The following is a 27,323-nucleotide window of genomic DNA, read 5'->3' on the forward strand; positions in this document are numbered from 1 at the left end:
GAATTCCCCTGAATCAGATATTCTGAAAATGAAAAATGCACAAAACTATCAACTAAATTTAACTTAAAAAATAAAGCAAGCTAAGTTTTCTTTATGTTAAGAAAATAGCTTGTAGCTCAATGGTATCAAAGCATTCCAGTCTTCAGGATTATTCACTTTATGTAAGCATCAAAAGGAGACATATATTTATTATTCTTTACCAACAAATCTGTCACTGCAAGTGCATTGATTACAATTAATTTCCCTTTTCTGTTGATTAAATTAAAATTTTCTCAAAGGCAGCACATTTATGCATTGCATTTTATCAAGAATGTGTTTACTTCTTGCATTGAGCATTTGAGAAGAAAAAATAAACTCAAAAGTTTTCTTTTAATAGGATAAGAAATAGCAAGACAGTAATAGAGTCACAGAGTAGAAACAAGATCGGATGAACATGTGGCTTCAGGAGGAAGGGATTCAGATTCTTGCATCATTTTAATCGGTTCTGGGGGAGGTGGAGCCAGTACAAATCAAACCATCTGCTCCTGGAATGGACCAGAATCAATGTCCTATTGTTTGCTGGTCCTGTTGGGGAGGGTCTAAACTAATATAGCAGGGAATCTATGCAGAAGGTCAGAAGTAAAAAGGAGATAGAAACAATTGTAAGAAAAGAGAAAAGGACGGCACAGTTGGCATAGCGGTTAGTGCAACGCCTTTACACTGCCAGTGATTAGGACGGGAGTTTGAACCCCATGCTGTCTGTAAGGAGATTGTACGTTCTCCCTATGTGGTTTTCCCCCGGGGACTCCTGTTTCCTCCCACCGTTTGAAACGTACCAGGGGTGTAAGTCAATTGGGTGTAAATTGGGTGGCACAGACTCGTAGGCCAAAATGGCCCATTACCGTGCTGGATGTCTAAATTTTTTAAAATTACAAAAAAGTAAAAGGTAGAAAAATGAAATACAAAAGACAAAAAGGGCCACACTACAATTGGATTGCAAAAAGTCAATGAGTGTAAGCACACTTTATCTAAATGCCCGCAGCATCTGAAACAAGGTTAATGAACTTGTGGTGCAAATCAGTACAATTTGTATGATTTAGTAGACATTACTGAAACATGGTTGCAGGGTAGAAAAGACTGAGAATTAAATATCCAAGGTTATCAGGTACTTCCAAAGGATAAGTAAAAAGGAAAGGGAGGTGCTTTGGGCTCTGAAATAAAGGATGAGGTTTGGGTGATAGTGGGAGGTGATGTAGGCTCTAATGAGCAACATGTTGAATTAATCTGGGTAGAGGTCAGGGATAGAAGGGGAAAAGTGGGAGTAGCCCACAAGCCACAAATAACAATATTATGGTGGCAAAGGGAATAAATAAAGAAATAACTGATACATAAGAATGGAATGGCAGTTGTCATGTGGGTTCTTAACATATATATTAATTGATTCAATCAAGTTAAGGCAGCGTTGAGGAGGAGTTCATGGAATCCATGATAGTTTTCCTTGAATAGCATGTTATAAAATGTACAAGGAACATGCTATCATAGATCTGGTCCCACATAAAATTAATCATCTCATGGTTAGGTATATTCTCAGAAACTGCGATCACAGTATATTTGAGTTTCTAATACAGATGGAAGAGTCTGTTGTCTATACACAACAGACTCGCCAAGGCAAATAGCGCCTTTGGAAGACTACACAAAAGAGTCTGGAAAAACAACCAACTGAAAGACCTCACAAAGATTAGCGTATACAGAGCCGTTGTCATACCCACACTCCTGTTCGGCTCCGAATCATGGGTCCTCTACCGGCATCACCTATGGCTCCTAGAACACTTCCACCAGCATTGTCTCCGCTCCATCCTCAACATTCATTGGAGCGACTTCATCCCTAACATCGAAGTATGCGAGATGGCAGAGGCCGACAGCATCGAATCCACGCTGCTGAAGATCCAACTGCGCTGGGTAGGTCACGTCTCCAGAATGGAGGACCATCGCCTTCCCAAGATCGTGTTATATGGCGAGTTCTCCACTGGCCACCGTGACAGAGGTGCACCAAAGAAGAGGTACGAGGACTGCCTAAAGAAATCTCTTGGTGCCTGCCCCATTGACCACCGCCAGTAGGCTGATATCGCCTCAAACCGTGCATCTTGGCGCCTCACAGTTTGGCGGGCAGCAACCTCCTTTGAAGAAGACCTCAGAGCCCACCTCACTGACAAAAGACAAAGGAGGAAAAACCCAACACCCAACCCCAACCAAACAATTTTCCCCTGCAACCACTGCAACCGTGTCTGCCTGTCCCACATCGGACTTGTCAGCCACAAACGAGCCTGCAGCTGACGTGGACATTTACCCCTCCATAAATCTTCGTCCGCGAAGCCAAGCCAAAGAAAAAGAAGACAGATGGAAGAAAAGAAAACTTCAAATCTGAAGTGTTGTTTAATGTTTTCCATTCCCACACGATCAAATCCCGTCCTAAAGAAGCACTTGCCCACCAACCAACTGCAGGTTCATCCAGCATTCTAATTATCGCCCCAAATCTTTCAGCTGGAGAGCTTCTGAATAAATTTGATACAGCCTATAAGCACTTACAATACTTGGTGCTAAATTCTGAGTTACAAAATATAATGGAATATGATCTAAAGAGCTCTGCTATTTAGCCATTCCATTCTTATGTATCAGTTATTTCTTTATTTATTCCTTCTGCCAGCATAATATTGTTATTTGTGGCCTGTGGGCTACTCCCACTTTTGCCCTTCTATCCCTGACCTCTACCCAGATTAATTCAACATGTTGCTCATTTATCTTAATCCTGAACCTACACAACAAATAATTAATCAAATACAATTAACATTGTTTTCTACCTTTGGTATTAAAAATTTGTTTAAATGTAACATAATTTTAATGTTTCTAGTCCAATAAATGCATTGTTGCACCAATAGGAAAAGGTAATACTGTACCACTGTTCCTCCAATTTGCACTTGTAAGCAAAACAACTCAGTGTTTCAAAGTTCTTTATTTAATCTCTGCCTATTACATAGTTATGATTTAGGTCAGCAATTGTTGGTTGGAGCGTAAGATTGTTACTGTATTGACAGCACTAGTATGAGACCAGAGCTATTTGAGACTGCTTGAGGATTGCACTCCCAAATTATGCTATCATGTCCATTATCATTCACTAGCTAGTAGCAGTCAAATTTCAGTGATGGCAGAGACTCTATTCTCTTGTCAACTCTCTGCCAACATTTAAAAAAAGTTAAAGACAAAATGGGAAACTTTGTTGAAGCAATTATACTTCAGCCAGTACAAAGCCAGCTGGAAAGAAATCCTATTGTTGGATGTAGATAACTTTCAAACTGATGAAAATTGTTATGTGCGTCTGCTCCAGGTTTACATTTGTAGAATGTGCCATTTTAACATAGAACTTAAAATGAAACGATGAATCAAACATTCCCAAACAGCCTGTGTGATATACCAGAGCTTTGTTTCTTCCTTTTGCTGATATTAATGAAAAAGCATGCATATTCTTAAAGTAACATAAACAATTGGAGAAAAATATACTTCTTAGGTAGGAAATTCCTTTTTGCCATTCATCGTTTTTAATCTCTCTCAAAACATGAGTCTAACTAGTATTGGTGACTATATAGTCCACCTTTTATATAAAAAAAATACAATCTCATTGTGCCAACAAAGCTAATACGTAGTTAAACATATTTCATTCGACATATGCAAGAATGTGAACAAGAGGATATTTTTGTAAGCTAATATTGTGTTATAAAGTTACCTTTTCAAAACAAACTTCCATGAATTTTGGAATTTGGAATCCTGCATGTTCCTCTTAGATTGAGAGAGTTATAGCATGGAAACAGGCCCTTTGGCCCAACATCCATGCCCATTAAGTTGGTTCCCTGACCTAGTCCCATTTGCTTCTTCCTATCCATTAAGAAGCTAAATACAGAACACCATTTACCACAGGCCTAGAATATAATTAATTGGTCATGCAGCACAGAAATAGGTCCTGAAGCCCACGAGGTTTGTGGTAATCATTAAATACACATTTACACTAATCCTACATTCAGGCTCAGCATCATGGGGGGGCATTCGCGGGCCATGCCCCCCCCCCAAATAAGTTATTGTGGCCTCCACCCACCTGCAGCACTAGTGTCACCAAAATGAATCACGTCATTTCATCTCAACACACGTTTGTCTGAAACACCAGAGGGAGGAGTGGCGACACGGCAGATGGAGGAGGTCCATGGCAGGTATGACACCTGGTCCATCCCCCAATGAGTGAGTTCTCAAAAGGCAGTTTATGCCCCCCCTCCCCTGTAGTTACCCTAATTCCCCCTGGTTAGATCTCTTCTGACGCTAACTCTGCCGACATTCATCCCATTTTCTCTGCCCACATTCCATCAAGTCTTTCCAGATTCTATGCACTGGAGGCCCAACAACCTACCAACCACAGGTCTTTGGATTGGGGAAGGAAAATGGAGCAGCCAGAGGAAAGTCATGTGATCACAGGAAAAACATGCATGCCACATGGAGATTTAGTGAAATTAAGAATCAGAAATAGGAACCCAACTCACCTTGGCTTGAAACAGATAAAAATGGAGATTGCAGGATAGATTGGTCTTTGAAACTTGTGAAGGAGTTTGTGTCCCTTCTTTCAAACGGTGTTTCCCCCCTCCTCTTCCCTCACATGCCACAATCTGAATCCCACCATACCCACTTTGACTACGTCTTATCCTCTCCAATACTTCAAAGCACCACCACTCTGCCCTCTCTTTACTTCTTGACTTGCCTCTTGTTCAGTGGCTCTGCACATCTCTGAAAAACAGCCAACCTGTCAATCAGCCCAGACATCAATTAAAAAATTGATAACATTTTACCAAGTTTCCTCCAATTAAAAAATGTGGGATGCTTAGGAAATTTTAGGAAATTAGCATTCCTCAGCTTCTCATCCAGGACTCCTTGCAGAGTCGTGACTAAACGATTGGAGACTGAAGTTGGTTGATGTAAAAAGGTCCTATTCAACACAAGCAGATCTTCTGGAGAATATCTTTCTCCACGCCCAACACTCAACAGTACAGTGGTATTCTATACTTTCTAAACATAAAATTAACAATAAAAGATTAACTACAATTTCAATGGCTACCATTTCCTACTTCAGAATTTTAAGAGTAGACTGGTAATTTTGCAGAATTACATATTTGCACATCCTAACTGAGGGAACCACTTTGAATATTTAAGTACTTCTTTTTCTTTGGCTTGGCTTCGCGGACGAAGATTTATGGAGGGGTAATGTCCACGTCAGCGCAGGCTCGTTTGTGGCTGACAAGTCCGATGCGGGACAGGCAGACACGGTTGCAGCGGTTGCAAGGGAAAATTGGTGGGTTGGGGTTGGGTGTTGGGTTTTTCCTCCTTTGTCTTTTGTCAGTGAGGTGGGCTCTGCAGTCTTCTTCAAAGGAGTACTAGTGATTAATGAAAAAGCATGCATACTCTTAAAGTAACATAAACAATTGGAGAAAAATATACTTCTTAGGTAGGAAATTTCCTACCTAAGATCCAAAGGGATCTGAGCACAGAACATCAGACACACAAAATATGCTACTTTCATTTCATTTCAGATATATAAAGAGTCAGAATATTACTGACAAAACAGAAATGTTTTGAAATATGTATTAAGTGGCTAGGATATGTCACAACAGCTTACCAGCTGAGTTGTACTTGGCTCTGAGGGATTGGATGGGTGGAGACCTGCTGGAAGTACATAGCACTCCTGGCAGGCATCTTCAAATCAGAGAGGGAAAAGGAGGATCTCAGGAATTGGAAACCCTTATCATTGGTAAATGTTAACTATAAAATCCAGTGCAAAGCCATTGCCAATTGAGTCAAGCCTGTTCTGGAACAGCTAATCTACCCAGACCAAATCTGCATGGTTCCAGGAGAGAAAATCTCTGACCTTGTAATGCTGCTCAGAGTTACATTGCCCACATGCAGGACAAGATGGTGGACACCTATCTGGTCAGCTTTGACCAGGAGAACACTTTCGACATGATGGACACGCTCTACAAAATGGGCTTTGGGGAGGGAATCTGAAATTAGATTAAACTTCTCTATGTGAACATCCATAGTGCAGTCCAAATTAATGAGTAGGAAATAGATAGCTTTCCATCAAAGCAGAAGTCAGGCAGGGTTGCCTGCTCTCTTCCATTTTAATGGTGCACTGCATAGAACCCTTTGCTTAATCGATCAAGAAAGATGAATGCATAAGAGGAGTGGCATTGCCAGGCAGTGGAGACACTTAGGTCAAAGCCTCCCTGTACATTCCACCATATTTTTTTACCTTCCCTCTGTCATTACAATGCAAAAGAAGCAGAATGTTACACCCAATGACTGTTTTCGATGCTATAAAGTATCAGTGAATGTTACATTGTTAACAGAATTTTTTAAGGCTGGTTCCTGTTTGAACCAACTCACTGATCCCCCTTTTCCAAATTCTTGAAAGACGTTCCATGCCTAATAATCCCCCCACATATCCCTCTATTTGCACACCCTCATAAATATAGACAACATTTTCATGCATCCAGAGTGGAGAGAATTTAGAGGAGTTGGTTTTTGGAGATTCAAAAGTGTACATAGCCATCCAGAATGTAACAGAGGTTTCTGCCTGAATATGAGGGGAAGGAGAATGTGAAAAGCACTGCACATACATCAATACCAAACCCCACTCCCACTGTTCCAATTTTACTTGTGCCCCCTTGTTTCCATCTATTCATTCTGTAGCATATTCTCCCAGTGTTTAAGGCTTTTGTGGCTCAGTCCAATGTGAAAAAGTGAAAGTTTTTCTTCTGGTTCTAGATATGGGCCACTTTAATTAGTTGCCTTTCCCCTCGATCTTTTCTCCTTTCTCGCCCTCAGGTTTATAGATGTACAGATTGGCCTTCAAATTATTCTATTTTTTTCTGATCCAGTTTAGCAACAATTGGAAAATATTGTTGCTATTGAATGCTTTGTGGTTTCATGCTTTGTCTTCAGTAAACAGTTTTTGGCTTCTGTATTAATCAAAACTGAATTGCTAAAAAAGGAAGCATTTTGTTTATTATATGGAGAATACATTTGCCTTTTCAGGGCAGCATGGTTAGGTTAGCAGTTAGTGCAATGCTGTTACAGTGCCAACGACCATGGGTTCAAATCCGGTGCTGTCTGTATGGAGTTTGCACATTCTCCGGATGCTCCGGTTTCCTCCCACCATTAAAAAACAAAGTATTGGGGTTGTAGGTCAATTGGGTGTAATAGGGTGGCATGGGCACGTAGGCAGAAAGAGCCTAAGACTGTGCTGAATGTCTAAAAAAATTCAAAACAATTTATAAAAGAAAGATATTCGCATGATCAGCATTTCATGCAGCAGCTTAAATGACCTAGCACCAATATACCATAGCCACAGTACATGTGATCCACAGGATGCACTTCGGCAGGCCTCCAGAGACCGCTACAAGCTTGTGCTTCCCCAGCTTATAAACTGCACCACACAGCAATATATGTGTTGGGAATTCATAGGAACATCACTCATACTGCTGTTCAGTTCCCATGTTGTCTATGGGCTTCACTTAAAAACGGAATTTGATCTTAAGTTTTGCTTACTGATTAATTTTGAAGTATATGAAGTTATAGGATTAAAAATGCCATCTAAAAATTTGTCAGATGGCTTTATAGTCATTGGTAGAATCACAGATGGCGATGAGGAAGCTTACAGGAGTGGGATAGATCAGCTAGTTAAGTGGTATAACATCAACAACCTTGTACACAACTTTAGAAAAACTAAGCAACTGATTATAGACTGCAGGAGGGGGAAATCAGGAGAACACAAAGTAGTCAACGTCAACGGGTCAGCAGCGGAAAGGGCAAAGAACTTCAAATTCCTAAGCGTCAACATCTCTGAAGATCTATCCTGGGGCCTCCGTTTCGATACAATCGCAAAGAAGGCTCACCAGCCTTCGTGAGGAGTTTGAGGAGATTTGGTACGTCACCAAAGGTTCTTGCAAATTTCTACAGGTGTACCGTGGAGAGCATTCTGACCGGTTGCATCACTGTCCGGATTAAAGGTGTCAATGCACAGGACAGGAAAAGACTACAGAGAGTTGTGAACTTGGCCAGCACCATCATGGGCATCTTCAAGAAGAAGTGTCTTGAGAAAGCAGCCTCATCACTCAAGCCATGCCCTGTTCTTACATCAGGAAGGAAGTACAGGACTCTGAAGACAAATGCCCAATGGTAAAAAGTAGCTTCTTCCCCTCCACCAGCAGATTGATGAATGGACAATGAACCATAGACACCATCTTTTGCACGGATTAATTGATGTAATTTATAGAAATATTTGCACCTGTCCATATGCCTGCTGAAGAACAACGAAATTCCATGACACATGCTCATGGTAATCATTTCGCCCCATGAATCCATGCCACCCAATTGACCTACGACCCCTGGTACGTTTTGGAAGGAAACCGAGGAAAGCCCATGCAGACAAGGGGAGAAAGTACAAACTTTTTACAGACAGCATGGGATACGAAGCCAGGTTCCAATCGCTGGTGTCGTGAGAGCGTAGCGCCAACCCTTATTATGATCCTGATTCTGAATTTGAGAAGTCCAGGCAAGTGCCTGCTTCTCCTTCATCTGCAACAACGGAGCAACTTGCCTCTTGCCCAGTGTCCACGGCACTCAAGAAGCTCAGAATCATCCAGAAGATGGTAATTGCTTGATTGGCTCCACATTCACCAATATGAATCTTCATTTCCACTGCCAACAGTGCAATGCGCAATGAACTCCAGGTCCAATGCCAGCTCCTGAATGAAAACCCTTAGCACCTGGGACAAGAACAATAAGCTTGTGGCAATTATGCCACCTACAGCTGCCCTCCAAGTCAGACATGATCCCGACCTGGGTGCCACGGTTAGCGTAGCGCTTATTGCAAGGCTTTTACTGCATCAGCAATCATGACCAGGGTTCAAATCCCGCACTGCTTTTAAGGAGTTTGTACATTCTCCCCGAGTCTGTTTGGGCTTTCCCCGGGTGCTCCAGTTTCCTCCAATCATTCAAAAAATGCACTGGGGATTGCAGGTCAATTGGGTGTAATTAGGCGGCAGGGGCGTGGGCTGAAAGGCTTGTTACCATGCTGCGTGTCTACATTTAAAATTTAAATATATCATCCTTCATTCATTGCCATCAGGTCTCAACCCTGGAACCATCCCCATCTCCCTTGCAGCAGTTTACATTGGGCAACCCACCAATAATTACTGCTAACTGCCCAATACCGATGGTCAATAAATATTGACCTAGCTGGCAATGCCCACAGTTAATAAATGAATTTTAAAAATCTGCAGATATTTGAAGGTGCAGCAATAATGTAAGTCTGCTGTCATTTTCACATGACTGAAGTGGAATAAAGCATGCCCTATAACTATATTAACATTTGTGATTTAAATTCTCCCCATCAAACTATGCCTCTAGATTATTAAATGAACAACATTAACTATTAAAATACAGCCATATTATTCAGCTGTACTGGTACAAATTTCAAAGTAAGATTTTATTTTCTTCTGAATGACAGAAATGCTTTGCAAAATCCTTTTGAAAGGTCCCTGATTCACATATTTTAGAATATGTATTTCAGACCTTGAGAATACAATGTGTGGGTTAATCCACATAGACACTTAAACATTCAGATGAAAGTCCATTGTCAGCTATTTTTTTATGAATTAACCTGATTATCTGTAATTCATGCACTTCCACAGAAATCTTGGATATCTCTGAACAAATTCCACACATTTTCCTGCAAATTCCCTCAGAAACATCTTATATCTGCCCTCAAAAAGCTGACACTAAAAGCTTCACAACATTTCTATGTGTCTTCTTAGAGTGATGTATCTGTCTCATTCATACACATGCTAGGAGTACAGCTGTATTAGATTTAAACATACTGTTAAAATTTAGGGTGTAAAATTGATCATTAGTAGCTGGGCAAAAAACAAGATAGAGGGAATAAAAAGATAATTGAAGAAACTGCCCAGTGTTATGTTGTTACAAAGGAAAATCTGCGTTGGGGCAACGTTCCCCACACTGTATCTGGAGCGATATTCCACAGTCTCCATGTGAAGTGATTCCCCCCAGTCTCCATATGAAGCGATGTTCCTAGGACTGTGTCTGGAATGATGTTTCCCATACTCTCCGTTTAGCACTGTTCCCTCAGGCAATGTTTCCTACTCCATCGAGGACATCTACGAGGTGGTGTCTCAAGAAAGCAGCCTCTATCCTCACCATGCAGGCCATGCTCTCTTAACGCTGCTAACATCAGGAAGAAAGTACAGCAGACTGAAGATGAACGCCCAACAGTACAAAAACAGCTTCTTCCCTTTGCCATCAGATTTCGAAATGAATAATGAACCACAGACACTACCTTACTTTCTCTTCTTGTTACTCCAATTTATTTATTTATTTAATGTAATTTATATTCACATCTGCAACGCTGCTGCAAAACAACAAATTTCATGATGTTCATGAGAATAAATTCTGATTCGAATTGCGCCTGAGTGATGATCCAGACTTAGTTCATCAAAATATTTCTATTTATTTATAAATGTAGTTGATTGCTTATATTTACCAGTAATGTTTAAAGAACTTTAATGGACCAAAGCTTATTGCTAAATAATTCTGAAATGAAAAGCTAGCACTCACCGGTGTAAATGTTCACTTCTTTGGGGTTTTAAGTGCATGTGCATCTCAACATGGCAGGTTGCAACTTGCTGACAGATTCTTCAATACCTCTCTGTCCTGAAGCTCTGCAGTTGGACTCCAAGACTTATACCATGGCCTGGTGCAGGATCTGGAGATTTTACAACTACAAAGAAGAATAAGGGTCATTGCATTCATCTGTATTTGTGCTTGCAGTCATATTTTAATTATTTAAATGTGGTTTTAGATTGTTTTTAAGTGTTTTACTTGTTTAATTTTTAATAGTTTTTAAATAATTCAGACTGTGAGGGGTGTGAGCAAGGTTTTTCTGACCACCTCAGGACCACATCATGTTACACTGAGACCCCTTGACACATGGCAACATTGGAGCACAAATTGCTGTTGGGAGATAAGTACGGGGTAAATGTAATTTCTTTTGGAGGACAACAGTAGCCATGAGATGGGAATCACACATGGTTTGCTGCAGGTCTCAATTCAAGGGCAATAAAATGTTATCAACCTCAATTGCGAGACATCATGTTTGAGAACAGGCTGTGTATTCCAAGTTCATGCCTGTTTGGAAGGCTTGCATTCCTTATGAATTCAAAGTAGATTTTCCAATTATAGCTTCCTGTATGCAGTGGCGGATTAACCATTAGGCTGAGTAGGCTGAAGCCTAGGGGCCTGGAGGGTAAGGAGACCCGAGCCCCTAGACTCAGTAAGGGGCAGCCTGGTCTTGATTTATCACCCACTTACTGCGTAGGCGGGCCAGAGTCGGTATCACGCCATTGCCGGGGTGATGTGTGCAGTGGTTTCTGGGAGATGGCGGTGGCGGCATGAAGATTTGTGGTGTGTGTGAGGAGGGGACTCCAAAATACCGGTGTCCAGCCTGTCACCTGCGATAGGCAAGTGAACAACGGGAGGGGTACACAGCGGCCGGAGGTGTCTGAATGTGTGTGTGTAGAGTCACCGGGTTGTGAGCAGCAAGCACAATTTCTATTGGGGGCCATGAATAGTGGAAACAGTAGGAGACGCAATCACTTGTCAGAGTTGAACAGCTAGGGTTTTGTTTGGTCACCAGGCATTGATAGGACCGTCAGTGGCTACTGTGGCCAGTTAGATTTGGGACTCCAGATGTTTCTGTGAGAACAGAGTATTTATTTTTAAAGCATGATATTTGCAGGTGTGGGGCTCATGATGACCAGCTGCACAGATATCCCCAAAGACTTGGCCGCGGAGTTTCCGAGATTGGGAAATCATCATTTAACAAGTTACATAAATGAATCCAATCTCTTCTTCTTCCCACCCCCAACCTCTCAACACCTATCAAATCTAAGCACTCCTAAATGAGAGGCCAGTAGTGAATGGTGCCTGGGTGGCTTCATTAAGGAGTGAGGGTTGGTGGGGGCAGCCTGGGCCACAGAGGTGGCAGAGGCGGTAGCCAGACCTGTGGCAGGGAGTGAGGGGCACAGGGGGTAGCCTGGGCCCATGGCAGGACAAGGTCAGGGGGGGGCCTTACTAATTCGCCACTGCCTGTATGGTGACAAAATCAATCATTGATATCCAAATGCCAACATTTACTCTTACACGGTTCAGAGGAAGATAGTTTCTACACCATAAAAATATTATGAATTTGACGTACAGTAAATAACTCGAGAGGCTGAGACTGAGTCACTGATCTACAGGCTTTTATTCACAATGAACAAGGACCTCATCCAGTGCCGTTACCTGAGCTTTCTGGGGAAGGGGAAGGGTATTAGAGGCTTTATACAAAAGAAGGAGGGGCCACAAGTACAGTCACAGGACGGGGTGGAACCAGGGATACAACAGCTCAGCAGTTCACCACAGAATTAAAATCAGTATCTGAGATTTCCTGCACAAATTGTATCTCACTGTACATCTGGAACCAAAAAAAAGTGAACCCAAGGAATTATTATTTTTAATTAGCCAGATCATAGAGTAATGGAGTGTGCGGTTTGACAGATGGTGATGGGGTTTCTTTTTTCAAAAACCTGGGCAGTTAAGAAATTTCCGGATACATTAATAAACACTAAGCGGAAGATTTAATCCGAACTTAAAAAAGAGGAAAGGAACATCAGCAACCCCATTGATTTAATTTTGTCCTTAAACTACCAACATTCTTGTAATAAATACCAATCTAAACTAATATTAAGAACTTCAAGTGATTTTGTAAGTGAAGATCTAGCAATGTGATCTATTCAAATACTGTGAGTTGATGCATCTCTCAACGTGCCACACAGAATAGAGTTGCCTGCAGCATCAGCTTTTTATTGGTTTCTCCTTAGAGCAGAGAAAATCAAACAGTCTGGCAGGATCATTATGATAAATTATAGTCCATCATTAAATTGTCTAAACCATGCACCAATATTGTGTGGTGATTCTTTTGAACGTATTACTAATACATAATAAGGCCGACATACTTCAATATACACTATACATAGATAAACAAAGCATGGGCATGTATAAGGTATAGTATACAGTAGCATATCATTTCATGTACAAACTGTACATTATATTTTTTTGGTATTAGGTAGAATCAAAGCATTTCAGGTTGTGTATGCCTTGGTGTGTATAATAATGCCCAGGAGCACCTATTTTTCTCTTAAGGTTCTTAGCAATCGCACTATTTTATGGCCACTCTTTGTGACTCAATTTTCTCTGGGATCTTACTGAACTTGGCTTTCAATCGTTTATTTTTTTAATCTCCTGAAATAGATGAAGATAAGAGCAGTATATTAGAATCAGAAGCTGCCTTCATACAAGTGAAAGGAACAACTAGGAACTACATGCAATAGCAAAATGAAAACCAAACTGATTATTGGGTGGGGGGGGGGTGGTGGTTTACGGGCAGCATCTATGAGTTCATAGCATCTGGTATCAGAGCGTTTTTGAGGCAACATTCAATGAAGAAATGCTTTCAATTGAGAAAATTGTCCTTCATAGAACTATATCCAAATTTACATTGACTGAAAATATCAGAAGGGAATAATTAAAAGGTTGTCCACAGAATCACATTTTAAGGCAGCTCTAATAGAACTAGAAAGTGGCAAAGAAATATTAAGATGAATGATTTCTCACAAGGCTTAAACAGCTTTTAAAATAATTGACAATGCTTTATCAGTGGGGTGGGAGAGGAATCTGCGGATAGAGCTATTAGGGAGGGACAAGCAAAAGTGACATTTTGGAGAGCCATGGAGCAATTTTAAACTGAGGAATTAAGTGAGAAAATATGGTTGGTACAGTCAGGATGCATTAATCAATCTGTTGAAGAATCAGTAAATAATGTATTTGTAAAGCTTATGAAACATTTGTCTATTTATATTGCACTGGCAAGTTTTACCCAATAGTGACAGAATTAATCATGTTAATAAACTCTGGTATCCTGCACTATTCACAATCTGGGAACATCTCTTAGGTGATGGTAAATGGTAGATTATGATGGATCTACAGTACAGAAGTGCAATAAGACAACCATTATAATGTTCTTATTTAATCCAATTTCAAGAAACCAAGGTTCATTGATGAAACAAAAATGCTCTCTGGCATTATTCAATATTTAGCAAAAAAAATCTTTTTATTTTAATTATTCAATCAAACATTTGGCGATAAAATACATCAAAATCGCACAAAACGTCAACTTCTGTTTTTGAAAATCAAGAATGCAAAGATTAAAGACTTTTTATTCATCACTGGATACTTTGGACTTTTTTTTATAGGAAGTATTTAGAATCCTTTATTGAAAAGCACTTTCAGAAAATCATCTAACCACAGTTAGTTTAAAGCAGTGATTCTCAACCTTTTTCTTTCCACTCACATACCACTTTAAGTATTCCCTATGCCATAGGGGCTCTGTGATTATTAAGGGATTGCTTAAGGTGATATGTGGGTGGAAAGAAAATGTCTGAAAACCACTGTTTTAATCGTACCCAATTGACTCATTATGTGCACGGTTTCATAACTCCAAAGGAAATGGGCCAGTGACAATTTTTCTCAAGCAAAATATTTCAGTTACAATTGGGTCTAGAGCAGTGATTCTCAACCTTCCCTTCCCACTCACATCCCACCTTAAGCAATCCCTTACTACAGAGCACTGATGGAAAAGGAATTACTTAAAGTGGTATGTTAGTGGAAAGAAAAAGGCTGAGAACCACTGGTTTAAAAGAAAAGTATTTCTTCATTCAAAGGATATGAAGTCATTGGAATGCCCTGATTATTTTACACAATATAGTAAGCATCCTTCTATATGACAAGACATCCTGAAGTGCTGTAGAGAGGGATGATCTAGAATAAGTAAAAACACCCAGAAATGCTGGAGGAACTCAGCCAGTCTCGCAGCATCCATAAGGTATATTACCAACATTCGGGCCTCAGCCCTTCTTCAAGGAATAAGCAAAGAACAGGAAGGCACAAGAATAAAGAGACTGAAGATTAGCCGGGGGAAGAATGAATGTATGAATGTTCAAGGGGGGATTCAGCATGTGGGGGAGGGGGGGGTGTGGTGCAAAGCTTATAAACTCACTCGGGGTGGGGTGCTGTTACCATCATCCGCCCCTCTAACGTAGGTAACAAGAGCACTGCTTTTATGGCGTTAAGCGTCATTAGCCACTAGTGACACCCTGACGCACGCTAGTGACTTGGCCTGGAGCGGGTGGAGAGTCACTAGCAGGTCTGAAGGTGAGTGATGGCCACAGCCATATGGGGGCGGGAAGAGCACCTCACTTGGGGAGGCAATCCCCGCAGATGCTCCCCCTTGGCGCTGACCCTAGGAGGAGACCAGATCAACAAAAGGTGTTAATTGGCATTCAGGAGAGGTGAGAATTGATTTTGGCTCTGTGATTTCAGCTTTCAGCTCTCCACTGGCCACCGTGACAGAGGTGCACCAAAGAAGAGGTACAAGGACTGCCTAAAGAAATCTCTTGGTGCCTGCCACATTGACCACCGCCAGTGGGCTGATCTCGCCTCAAACCGTGCATCTTGGCGCCTCACAGTTCGGCGGGCAGCAACTTCCTTTGAAGAAGACCGCAGAGCCCACCTCACTGACAAAAGACAAAGGAGGAAAAACCCAACACCCAACCTGTTAGGTCTGCTTTGTTCATGAATGAGTGAGACAAACACCAGACTGAGTCGAAATCAGGGTTCTTTGTTCTTTATTACCGGATTGTAACACTTGCAACTAACCATGTTAGTCGGAGAATGCATTCTGCCGTTATCAGCAAAATGGTGATTTTTTATACCCTTGGATACATGCTTAGAACATCATCATATCATTACTTGTCCAATGACTAAAACTGTTGCTATCCTTTCCCTGCTAGCTTCCTGCCTCTCAATCCATCAATGTCTCTCTTATCTTGTAAGTACAAGGATGCATTCACATCTTGTTACAGCCCTGTACAGGGTAACTCCTTACACATTCCCATCTCATGATGTTTTACCTTACAAACCCCAACCCACCAATTTTCCCCTGCAACCGCTGCAACCGTGTCTGCCTGTCCCGCATCGGACTTGTCAGCCACAATCGAGCCTGCAGCTGACGTGGACTTTTACCCCCTCCATAAATCTTCATCCGCCAAGCCAAGCCAAAGAAAGAAAAGAAGAAACATACATGACATCACATATAACCCTGAGATTCTTTTCCCTGCGGGTGAGGCAGAATTACCATTTATTAGTAGTGCAAAAAAAAATCAGTGTATATATGTAAACAAATTGTGCAATAAGAGAGAAAAAAAATCAATAGTAAGAGTCCTTAAACAAGTTCCTGATTGAGTTTGTTGTTGAGAAGTCTGATGGTGGAGGGGTAGCAGCTGTTCCTGAAACTGGTGGTGCGAGTCTTGTGGTACCTAGACCTCTTTCCTGATGGTAGCAGTGAGAACAGAGCATATCCTGAGTGATGTGAATCGCTGATGGTTATTGCTGCTCTCCGACAGCAGCGTTCCCTGTTCTCGATGGTGAGGAGGGTTTTACCTGCAATGACCTGGGCTGTGTCCACTACCTTTTCCAGAGCTTTACACTCAAGGGTATTGGTGTCCCCAGACCAGTCCGTGATGCAACTGGTCAGCATACTTTTGTAGAAATTTACCAGTGTTTCTGATGTTAAACCACAAACTCTTGAGAAAGTAGACTTTCTTCACGATGCTATTTGTATGTTGGGTCTAGGGAAGATCCTCTGAGATAGCGACTCCTTAGAACTTAAATTGCTCACCCTCTCCACCTCTGATCCCCCAATGATCGCTGGATTGTACACCTTTCACCTGAAGTCAACATCAGCTCCTTGGTTTTGGTGACATTGAGTGAGGGATTGTTGTTGGTGCACCATTCAGCCAAGCTTTCAATCTTCCTACTCATCGCCCATTTTTATACAATCCCCTACTGTGGTATTGTCAGTGAATTTGTAGATGGTGTTGTGAAAGAAGACAGAGGGAAGAGAGAGACAGAACTAGGGGAAAGGCAGCAGGGGAATAAGTCGGGGGGGGGGGGGGTGGAGGGTGTGGTTTATGAGAAACTGGAGGTAAATGTTAATGGCATCTGGTTGGATGGTGCCTAAACAAAAGATGGAGGTATTTTTCTTCCAATTTGCAGGTGGTTTCAGCCTGGCAGTACATGAGACCACAGACAGACATGTCAGTAAGGGAATGGGTCAGGGAATTGAAATTGGTGGCCACTAGGATCCAAAATCAATTCTTACCTCTCATCATATCAAATTAACACCTTCAGTTGGTCTGGTTTCCATCCCCAGCCAGTCTTCAGTCTCCTTACAGGTAGACCCCTTCTTACAAAATTATCGTAAGTTGGGTCTATCTGGACAGGTAGTTTTCTCAGCCGCTTCTGCCAGGACGCTGACGACCCCTGCTCCTGCCAGGAGGCTGACCCAATATCCCCGCTCCTGCTGGGAGCCTGAGATGGCGCCTGGTAACTGGGGCAGCGGCGTCACTTTGCAATTTTGTGATTTGGAACACATGCACAGATTTCCATCGCTCTCTCTCCCTCTTCAATCTCTCTTCCTTCCCAGTGACATCAATCTGCACATGCATTCCAAATCAACTTTTTTCTAAAAAAAAACAGCATTGGGTCTGACAAAGCACAATTGGGAAATAATCTGAACTTTGTAAGTCAGGATCAATCTGTATTCTTGTGCCTTCCTGTTCTTTGCCCTATTCCTTAAAGAAGGGCTCAGCCCCGAAACTTTGGGAATATATCTTTTCTTCCTATGGACCCTGTGAAACCAGTTGAGATCCTCCAGCATTTCTGTCTGTTTTTACTACAATTACAGCATCTGCAGACTTTCATGTTTCACCCTGATCCAAGGTGAAAGGCCTAACAATGCTGAAGGTTGGATAATGTATTTCATGTGGCTCACTGTGAGATTCCAGGAAGGGTGATTTCCATTCATCTCCTCGTCTTGTCCTTATATCTTTTTTGAGTTGAACCACTGGACTTGACCTGCCATTTGGTCTTGATGGTCATGGCCCCAGCCGGCCCACATGCGCCAGATGCAGAAGGCAATATGAGCTGACACACCATCCCTTGAAGGTTCGGCTGATGACCTGTTGAAGGTCTGTCCTGGTGCACAATGACAGATGTTGAACAGGATCCAGGCCAAGGGTGGTGAGTGCCTCTGCTCCTGTCAAAGCTCTAGACAGTTTAATGGAGGTCAACAAGAAATCTGCAGATGTTGAAGGCCAGTATATAGAAGAAAGTGCTGGAGAAACTCAGCAGGTTACGCAGCATCCATGGAGACCAAAAAGCAGATGATATTTGAGCTTCAGCCCTTTCCTCAGGTGGGCTGAAAATCAGGAGAATGTCTGAATAAGAAGGTTGGGTGGGGAAAGGAGGACAAGGGGGGAGGAGCATAGGCTAGCAGGTCATAGTGGATATAGGTGGGAGGGGGAAGAAGAGAAAAGTGCTGAGAAGTAAATAGGGAGGGGACTAAGAGGCAGAAGGCTGAGAATTAAGGAAGTTTAGCATGTCCCCCTCCAGCCCTTCTACAGGTCCACTATTGACACTAATGTGGCATGAGAGATGCACTGCTCCACATCAGAAGAATCCACAGCAGGTAGTGAATATTGCTCAAATTTCTATTCCTTCCATGAACTACACATAAATCTCCTGTTGCCAAGGAAAGGTAGCCAACACCCTCTGGACGCACTTCATCTTCCTTCCTCCCGAGGTTCAAGAGGATGAATCTGTGCACCATCATGCTTGAAGACAGTTTGTACCCTGCAACCATCAGGCTCCTGAATGAATTCCACAACATTGCTCTCATGCTCCCTGGCTTTGGACTAAATGCTCATTTTTTCATTGTCACTCTATACTCTGCGGTTGTGCTCTTGTTATTTTACTTTATATGGTTGTATGAATGCTGGAGTTAACCTGTTAGACTGCTCACAGATGAACTTTCTCACTGTACCAGCTATCTTGTGACAAATAATCTTAAACTTAAAACACTTTAAGAGACTAAAAAAAAAACATTTTTAAAAAATAAAAGCAGTGAAAAAGAACCCTTAGATTTATCTTCTTTACAAATTGGGAAGTCCCAAATGAATGGGGATTCCAGACTGAGGGCCAGAATGACTGATTCCTCGGGGTAATGATGGGAAACCACAGCACATTTGGGCTCCATCACATGAAGTCCAGTGACAGTACAGAGGTCTCAGGCATACAGTAGTTACGTGTACCCATGTGAATGCTGACAGTTCCCTTCAGAACCACTAGCCTAAGTCTACACTCCGAACCTAAAATCATTTCACATCTTTTGTCCAAACCAAATTAATATATATTAAAATTGTCACTGAAATGAGCAATGCAGATATCTCTCCCACTTACAAGTACCTTAAATATACTGTAATCACATATGGACATGACATTAAATAAGAAGTATTTTAACAAGGTGATTTATATGCAATGATAAAAGGAATTCAAACAAGAACCCCACCAGTTTATAACTGGTTAAGATGCAAGAGAAATTCAACTAAAATTACATAAAATTTGTTTTGGAAACACTTTCATATTAACTGTTCACTATTAATATATAATGATCACACATAATGCTAATGTTAATAGACCAAATGAATTAGTTATGAATAGTTTTTTTCTTGGATGGCCTTGGATTACCAAATTCTGAACTGTATCTATTCTTCAGTCCTCTGATTGTATCTAGCAGTAAATCCATAAGTAGAATATTTATATTAATTTATACTTCATATATACTGCTAGTAAAACTCCAAAGGGAAATATTTTTGGAGGCATAAACTTTTAACTTCTGTGTTGGAACTATTGTTCGTTATTTATTCAATACCCAGAATACCTCACAGTAATATTCCCTCCCTGAGCATCGTTCTACCACAAAGTAATTCCTTCTTTTTCTTTCAAAATCACCCCAGTCCTCGAGATTAAATCCTCTATTATTGACCACATCATCAATCTTCTTCTTCTCCTCCAAGCATGATGCTGCTTCCCAGGTCTTATCTTGCCCATACTCCATATTTGAACCCTTCTAATCTGGTTTCTGTGTCACCACAGGAGTGAAGATGCTCCAGTGGAAATCACTCCACATATCCTTGGAATATCAATCCTTCCCGCGGTCCCTTCAGACATAATGGACCACTCAAATCGCCCTCTGCAGTTGGTCCTTCAGTCTAATTCAGTTCATAGCTGGAGTACTTTCTGCAATAACTTCCCATTTTTACATCATTTCTCGGGAAGTTTCTCATGAATACATGCTCAGCCCACTTCCCTGTCTCAGTCACACATTGCCTCTTGGCAACGATATCCAAAGACAAGAATGACAGAAATATTCAGTGCATCAGGCAGTAGCTATAGTGAGAGGTTCAGATGTTTCCAATCATTGATTTTTTTTTAGCAGAACCAGGAATTGTTAGGAAGTGTTTGTGTTAGATTGCAGAGAAAGGAGGTTGCTGAGATCGAAGAGAATGCCTGTGACATAAACTAAGAGAACCCACACAATGCTGGAGTTGGTTGAAGGACATTCCAGGTGAGCTACAACAGAAAGAAATGAATGAGAACAGAGGAGAGAAGGATAACAACAAAATGCTGCAGAATAGGATGTCCATTTTAACTTAGACATTCCATTTTCTCCACCATTTCCTGTTCCCTACAACTTAAAACTAAGTTCTGATGAAAAGTTATCAACCTGAATCATTAACTCTTTCTCTCCTCACAGATGCCGGCTCAAGCTGGTCAGTATTTCCAACATCTTCTGTTATTTTAAGTTTACAGCATCGATATCAAGTACCACAGGTTCAGTTCAAATTTATTGTCAGAGTACATACAATCCTAAGGTTCTTTTTCCTGTGGTCAGGCAAAATTTCTACCTATCGGTAACTGTAAACTGTACTCAAGAAAAAGACATGTATGTACAAAACAAAGAAAGAAATGTAAATTGATGGTGCAATATAGAAAAAAAGTAATTTTTCAGTAATAAATAATGTGCAAAGCAAGTCTTTAATTGCATTGATAGGCTCTATCAATAACTCCAAAGCCGCAGAGTGAGGAACGATAGGGCTTTATTATACTTTAGACTTGTAGCTGGCCCGATTCCAAATGCTTGACTGAGGACAGGGAGAGGGAGATCGACCTTTATTCCAGGGTCACAAGGGGAGGAGTTACCAGGGAGCAAGTCACCAGTGGGGGACAGGCCAGTTATCCATCGGCAGTTACATATTTGTATCACCACATTCACTCCCTCTTTTAAAACAAAAACCCCACCGGGTTAAAAGTCCTAGAGGCTCAGCCGGTTGGGTGGTCTTCTTTGCCTCTGTGACTGGTGCAGTTCCACCGGTGGTATAATGGTCAGCTCCATGTGTCCTGAGGCTGGGGAGGGAGGGCTGGTTCTGTCAGAGGTTGGGCTTGCTTGTATGTGGGGCAGTCATGATGGTCGGAGCAACTGGAGAACGGTCGGGGTGTATGGTGTGGTGGGTGGGGGATAGGTCGCTGACCTGCACCGAGTCCCTGAGGGGAGGCGGTATGAGTGTAGGTAGGACCTGGGTTGAAGGGGGTGGGGGGGTGGGCAGGGGTCTCCGGCACGCGCCAGGTCCCAGATGGGTACTATGTCCTCATGGCCGTCCGGGTACACCATGTAGGCATACTGAGGGTTGGCGAATAGGAGTTACACCTCTTCGACCAACGGGTCGGATTTGTGACCCCTCGCATGTTTCCGCAGCAGGATGGGTCCCGGGGATGAGATCCAGTATGGCAGTGTGGATCTGGTCGCCGACTTCCTAGGGAAGGAAAACATACATTCATGTGGGGTTGCATTGGTAGCGGTGGATAACAGAGATCGGATGGCATGGAGTGCTTCCGACAGGACTGTCTGCCAAAGGGACACTGCCAGGCCTTTTGATTTAAGAGCCAGGAATTGGGCCAGCTACGTCTAAAGTATAATAAATTGATAGACTCTATCAGTAACTCCAAATCCGTAGAGTGAAGAACGATAGGACTTATTAAACTTTAGACTTGTAGCTGGTCGGATTCCAAGTGCTCAAATGAGGACAGGAAGAGGGAGGTCGACCTTTATTCCAGGGTCACAAGGGGAAGAGTTACCAGGGAGCAAGTCACCAGTGAGGGACAGGCCAACTATCCATCGGCAGTTACATATTTGTATCACCATATGCATCTCTGATTGAATTTGATGGTGGAGAGGTAACAAGTGTTCCTGAACCTTGAGGCACCCATGCATCTTTCCTGATGGCAGGAGCAAGAACAGTGGTGTAAATCCTTGATGATTGCTATTGCTCTCGGGCAGCTATTTTCTCAATAGTGGGGAGAGTTTTGCCTGTGATTTACTGGGCTGCGTCCAGTACTTTTGCGGGGCTTTCCGCTCAGAGGCATTGGTGCCCCCATACCAGGTCGTGATGCAGCTGGCCAGCACATTTTCCACTCCACATCAGCAGAATCTTGCTAAAGCTTTCAATGTCATACCAAACCTCCGCAAATTCCTGACAAGGTAGAGGCTTTCTTGACGATATTAGTATGCTGAGTCCAGGAAAGATGCTCCAAGATAATGACTCCCAGGAATTTAAATTTGCTTACCCTCTCCACCTCTGATCACCCCTGGATCATACATCTCCGGTTTTCCTTTCATAAGGTCCACAATCATCTCCTTGGTTTAGACAATGGTGACATTAATACCAGGTTGTTGTTAGTGCACCATTCGACCAAGTTTTCAATCTCCTTCCTGTACGCTGACTCATCCCCCCCTTTTTATACCACCCACTAATGTGGTATCAGCAAATTTATAAATGGTATTGTGGCCCCCATGCAAGCCACAACATCCAGCTCCCACTCTCAAACACAATGACCATCCCTCTGAAGACTTAAACTGCTTGTCCGTCATCTAGAACATAAAACAGTACAGAACACAGAGGCCCTTTGGCCCACCTTTCTGCGCTGATCAGGATGTCCAAATCAATGTAAGAAATCTGCTGCTTGCACCTGATAGATATCCCTGCATCCCCTTCATATTCATGTGTCCATCTAGAAGCTTCTTGAATGCTACATTTGTGTCTGCTTCCACCTCTACTCCAGGCAGCCCATTCTAGAAACTCACCATTCTCTGAGTAAAATATTTGCCCAAAACACCTCCCTTAGACTTCCTCCCCTAGTGTGTGACACTTTTATCCTGGGGAAAGATTCTGACCACTCTATTAATGCCTCTCGTGATTTTCTAAACCATGATCAGGTCGCTCCTCGGCCATCTCTGCTCCAGAAAAAGAAGAACCTAAATTTGTCCAATCTCTTGCCAAAATGCATTCCCTCTAAACCAGGCAACATCCTGATAAATATCCCCTGCACCCATTCAAAAGCCTCCACATCCTTCCTGTCATGTGACAACCAGAATTGCACAAGTTTTATACAGCTGTAATGGAACTTCCTTGCTTTTGTACTCAGTGCCCTGCCCAGTCAAGGCAAGCAGGTCACACATCTTCCTTACCTCCTTATCTACTTGCATGCCTACTTTCAAGGAACAAGGAACCTTGACCACCAGATCCCTTTGTGCTTCAGTGCTTTTAAGATTCTTGCCATTCACCGTCTACTTTCACCTTACATCTGATCTCCCAAGGTCCAGCACCTCACACTTAGACCTTAAACTCCAGCTCGAGACCTGCACAAGCTCATGTTTTCCACAGTTGTACCTAGGATAGACCAGTCAGGATGGTAACATTGTGCAACTGAGAGAATAGGTGCCTCACAGCTCCAGCAACCTGGCTTCAATCCTGACCACAGCTGCGGTGTATGGTTTGCACTCTCTTGCTGGGACTCTATGGGTTTCCTCTCAGTGCTCCAGTTTCCTCTCACATCCCAAAACCTTTCCATTCTGGTTGATTCATTGACTATTGCAAATTGCCCCAATGTGTCAGTGAGTAAAATCTGAGGGAGTTCATAGGAATATGGGGAGAACAAAATAGATTCATGTAAGATTAATGTCAATGGTTTCTTCACGGTTGAGGCAGACATGATTGGCCAAAGGTTTTAATTTTGTGCTTCATAACTCCATGACTCTAAACCATTGCTTGGGTCCATGACTATTAACTCTAGTCCCAGGACACAGATTCCATCTCTCTCCCCAATCACTGCCTCAGACTGAAAGAAGACCTGACATTTTGCTGCTGAATGCTTCAACCATGCTGTTGTCACCCCAACTATGGACCATTCTCCATTATCTGCAGCTCAAACAAAACTCTGTAACCAGTACCCTAATACTAAAGTCGCCCGTCAAAGGCTCCTTGTGGCTTTGGCTCAAAGTCAAAAATGCAAAGTCTTAAGATCCTGTTTAAATTATTTAATGGCCTTACACCATTGGACGTCCTTCACCCCCACCCCCCCCCTCAACCCACAAGACCACAGCATTTAGCTCCTCCGTTAGCATTTGTCCTCAGTCACCAACCTCTATATTGGTCATCAAACTCCAGTTCTAACAAAGATGAAAGGTTAACTGTGTTTCTCTTTCCATAGATGATGTTTCCATCACTTATTTTATTTTTTAGTTCAAGATTTTTCGATATTTAGCCCCTTTTTTTTCTTCTAGCTGCTTGACTCTGGAATTCCAGCTCTACCTCCCTCCCCCCTTTCAATGTTGTGACCCCCCCCCCCATCATCCTTCCTTCTTCATTTGCTGTCTATTATTAAATGATTATTCCTCTGTGAAGTGTCTAGATGTATTTTTTCTTTATTACCCACAGTACAAATTCTCATGGAATGTAATCTGATGTGATATGATACATTTTATTGGCAATACCAGCCAATAAAACATGATTAGCATCGACCTGAATATAAAATACAATACAATAAACACGTACAACAAAAAAACACACGATAAACCATGTACAATAAGACCGCAATATTCTAAAATAAATTGTTAAAAAAAAATTACTGATTCTGAAATAGAAGTGCACGCCATGAATTGATATTTAACATTATCACGGTTTCATGAATAAAGCTCTTTTTAAGTCTGGTAGTTCTCATGCGAAGGCTCCTACAGCGTCTGCCCGATGATAGGAGAGTAAATAGTTCATGGTTAGGGTGTGCTGTGTCCTTAATAATATTCCTTGCTCAGTCCAAACATCGTCTCCTATAGATAGATTTGATGACAGGCAATTGCATTCCAACAATCCGTTGGGCAGTTTTCACTACCTGCTGGCTTCCTATCTTGTGCAGAGCAATTCCCAAACCACACTGAAATACTGTATGTCAGCATGCACTCAATAGTTCATCTATAGAAATCCAATAGTATTCTAGGGCGGAGGTGTAACTTCCTCATGCATTTCAAAAAATAAAGATATTGTTGTGCCTTTTTGATCAACATTTGACGAATTCAAAAACCAAGTGAGATTTTCATTATATATATGGACCCCAAGGAATTCAAAGCTCTGTAACCGCTCCCACCATTGCTCCATTGATGTAAATCAGGAAGTGTGAGTGGCTTCCCGCTCGTCTAAAATCCACAATGATCTTTTTTGTCTTCTGGGTATTGAATAACAAATTGTTCTCAGCACACCACAAGGCTAGATGCTGAATCTCACTCCTATAGGCCATTTCATCATCCCCTGTGATCAGGCCTACCACAGTGGTGTCATCTGCGAACTTTATAATTAAGTTTGAGTTATACATAGGAATGTAGTCAGAGATAAAGATGGAATACAAAAGGGGGTTCAGCAATCCTGGGGCACTCTGGTGTTCAAGTTGATACTGGAGGAGAAAATATTACCCAACCTTACAGACTGGAGCCTGTTAGTAAGGAAATCCAGAATTTAATTGCAAAGGGATGAGGTGATCGGCATTTGTAAAAACACTTCCAAGCTATAACACTTAATTTCAACAAAAAGTATTTTAAGAATTAATTGTGGTTTGGTAAATCATTTATGCCACAAGGTAATAGAATACATAAATAGAATTTATTATTATTATAAATTGATTGTGCCTGGAGATCTGCATGTTTGAAAAGTAGGGAGCGTCCGCCATCTTGTGGAGACTCAGCACTATAACAATTAAAGATGTCAAGTACAACTGACATCCACAATGGCTTTCCTTGACAGGAAAAACCAGGATCACTTTGATAAGAATTGCAAGGAAATTCACAGGAAAAAAAAAACTGCTCAGCAGCATAAAGAATTAACTGGACAAGCACCTGAAGGTAAAGTTCCAGCAGAAAACCAGAACTTGAAAAACAGATGATGAAAGGAGAGAACACATGGGCAGTCAGGAACTGTGTGTGGGTACTTCATGTTGTAAAAGACATGAATAGGTCAAATAGCCAAGACTCCACCCTATTGAGAACCAGGAACTGAGGACATTCATTTGAGACAGAAAAGCATTCAATGCCGGTTGGAAGGATGCTATGAATACCTTCTCTGTCCTTGACCATTCCATAGCAGCCTGCCCTGTCACTCTTGCTCAACAAATCAAAAAGGCCAAAAAAAACAAGTCCTTCCGTGTCCTTGCTGAAATCCTAAAACTCAGCAGCTAAAAACTTCGGTCCCATATGCACAGATCCATCATCCACATCTAGCAAATATTCCAAGGAAATGGATCCAACCCTCAGGACCTATGGCAAACCATTCCAACCATAGCAATTATAAGGGATTCCAGGCACCCACGACTGTCTGTGTAAAAAAAAGTGTTTTCCCTGACATCTCCCTTAAACTTTCCTTCCCTCAGCGTGTACAAATGTCCTCTGGTGTTTGCAACTGGCTATTGACCCTCAATACCATTATTCCCTCAGTGCTGAACAAAAAACTACAAACTCTAGGCCTCACTCTGTACCTTGACTTTCTGATTGGAAGGCCACGGTCAGTATGAATTGGCAACAACGTCTCCTCCTCACTGATTATCGACACAGGTTCACCCAAGGATATGTGCTTAGCCCACTGCTCTACTCATTGTACACTCACGACTGTGTGGCCAGGTACAATTCCAATGCTATCCACAAGTTTGCTGATGATACCACAGTTGTCGGCAGAATCACAAATGGCAATGAGGAAGCATACAGGAGATCAGCTCGTTGAATGGAGTAACGACAACAACCTTGTACTCAACATCAGCAAAACCAAGGAGATGATTATGAACTTCAGGAAAGAGTCAGGGGAACA

At 42.0% G+C, this 27,323-nt stretch overlaps 1 long non-coding RNA gene across 1 annotated transcript in view; it reads right to left on the reverse strand.

Moving 5' to 3' along the window:
- Positions 1-27,323, reverse strand: part of LOC138762212 (uncharacterized) — a 120,183-nt gene that overhangs the window by 48,936 nt on the left and 43,924 nt on the right. The window contains exon 3 of the long non-coding RNA XR_011356837.1: positions 10,705-10,867. This is a non-coding gene — a long non-coding RNA (uncharacterized lncRNA). The remainder of the gene's footprint in view (positions 1-10,704; positions 10,868-27,323) is intronic.

Source organism: Narcine bancroftii, chromosome 4, assembly GCF_036971445.1.
Source record: "Narcine bancroftii isolate sNarBan1 chromosome 4, sNarBan1.hap1, whole genome shotgun sequence".
Classification (NCBI taxonomy): domain Eukaryota; kingdom Metazoa; phylum Chordata; class Chondrichthyes; order Torpediniformes; family Narcinidae; genus Narcine; species Narcine bancroftii.